General features: G+C 37.9%; 1 long non-coding RNA gene across 1 annotated transcript; it reads right to left on the reverse strand.

Annotated features, from left to right (window-relative positions):
- Positions 1–894: 894 nt before the first annotated feature.
- Positions 895–1,907, reverse strand: LOC104214080 (uncharacterized). Its single transcript, XR_011402750.1, has 3 exons — positions 1,742–1,907; positions 1,548–1,665; positions 895–1,464 (listed from the first exon to the last, which is right to left on the reverse strand). It is a non-coding gene; the product is annotated as an uncharacterized lncRNA (long non-coding RNA).
- Positions 1,908–1,978: the final 71 nt, after the last annotated feature.

The following is a 1,978-nucleotide window of genomic DNA, read 5'->3' on the forward strand; positions in this document are numbered from 1 at the left end:
TCTAGCGCAACTTGACAATCTAATCTACCTCTTGTTTTGATGAAGATAGCAGGAATCAATATGGGGATGATGAAAAAGTTTCTTCTACCATAATTAACACTACTAGAAATTCGGTAATTAGCGACCCAAAAACGCGACCAACGTTGGTCGGTTTTGGTAAATTACCGACCAAAACTCGTCCAAACACACTTGGTCGCTATTTTGGTGGTCGTTTTAGTATACCGTCCAAGGTTGGTCGCTAAGGTAAAAGGACCAACTGTGCAATTTAAAGCACATACCGACCAACTTTGGTCGGTAACATATTTTAATAATTTAATTTTACTGACCAAAGTTGGTCGGTATAGTTAAATTACGTTATTTTATTAATTATTAAAATTTAAAAATTAGCGACCAAAGTTGGTCGGTAAAGTAAAATATATATTTTTTTTAAAAAAAAAAAAATTAACCATACCGACCAAAGTTGGTCGGTAAAGTTGAAATCTAGGTAATCCTTGTTCATTAACCGACCAACTTTGATCGGTAACTTTTAATTTTTTTTAAAACTTAAGCGACCAAGGTTGGTTGCTAATCAGCAGAATTTTGTTTTAATTAGGAACCGACCAACTTTGGTCGGTTTTCTAGGTTTTAATTTTGGCATAAAATACCTGTTTTGGCACCACCTGCTAGCATACCAAATCCATAAACAACAACACAATAACAACAACAACACAACAACAACAACAACAACAACAACAACAACAACAACAACAACAACAACAACAACAACAACAATAACACAATTCAATAAATACATTAAAACTAACAAATTAAAGTTCAATAGAACTAAAAAATCCAAAAACAAGTTAAAACTTATTACAACTAGTTCAAAACCGATTCTATTTGTCTAGTGCAAAGTATATAAAAGTCAAGGAGTGTTTTGTACAACAACATCATCACCGTCTGATGAACTTTCATCTAAAAGACGGTATCGGAAAGGGTCTTGTGGAGGACAGGAAGAACGACCACGGGAAGGACGGGAGGACGATCATGGGAAGGATGGAAGGAACGCTCACGTTCAAGTTGATCCTCTGGCGATGACTCACGAGACCGAGGCAACGGAAAAGCTTCAGTAGATAGGAGAGTTCTGATCTAAGCTTGCATGCCAAGGAACTTAGCATCTCTAACACTTTCTCTTTCCTTGGCCGCTTCTAGCTCGGATGTGAGCTTTGTCATAGTCACCCGCATAGCGGAGAGGCTCTCCCCATCAAGTTGATCGCCTTGCGAGGAAGTCCCTATTCCTTTCATTTCACACTTATATCGATGGAATTTCTTAGTAGGAAGCCCGTATACCTTCTCCCATTTTGGACCGCCAGCAGACTCCATCCATATTCTTTCAGCATCCTCGTCCGAAGGTTGGGTTGGCTCGCCCGATTCACCAGCTGACTGAGTGCGGATGAATTCCTCCACATTAGTTTGGTAGCGACCCTATACGAAAATTTAAATTGAATTAGTATTTCAAAATTTATATAAAAGTAAATTAAAATACTTAAAGAAAAGTGAAAGCTTACATATACAGTCGAGGCCTGGTCCTGGAGCCACCTTTCTTGATCCGTCTCTTTCTTCTTCTTTACAATATGTGTCTCCTTGAATAGCTCATCATGATTCATTGGATGCCCCAACTTCTTCCTGAAAACAAATTAATTTAGTTAATAAATAGAATAGATATACTTTGAAAATTAAAATAATTTAAGCAATTACGTACCAATCTTCTTTTTATTGTCCCTACGTTGATCGCACCTCTAGTATGCAAGGAGCCTTTCTTCTCAGAGGCGCGAGCTTTCTTTCCTTTTTCGCTCTTCTCTACGAACTTTGAGGTAAGCCATTGCCTTTGCAAATCATCCCATAAATTTTGAAGTAACCAGTTAGGCTTCTTGTTCTTCTTTCTAGCTTTGAAGAAAGTATGCGACAATCGCTTGCGAGCTTTGTGATGGAAATTTGC

Source organism: Nicotiana sylvestris, chromosome 10 (genome assembly GCF_000393655.2).
Source record: "Nicotiana sylvestris chromosome 10, ASM39365v2, whole genome shotgun sequence".
Classification (NCBI taxonomy): Eukaryota; Viridiplantae; Streptophyta; class Magnoliopsida; order Solanales; family Solanaceae; genus Nicotiana; species Nicotiana sylvestris.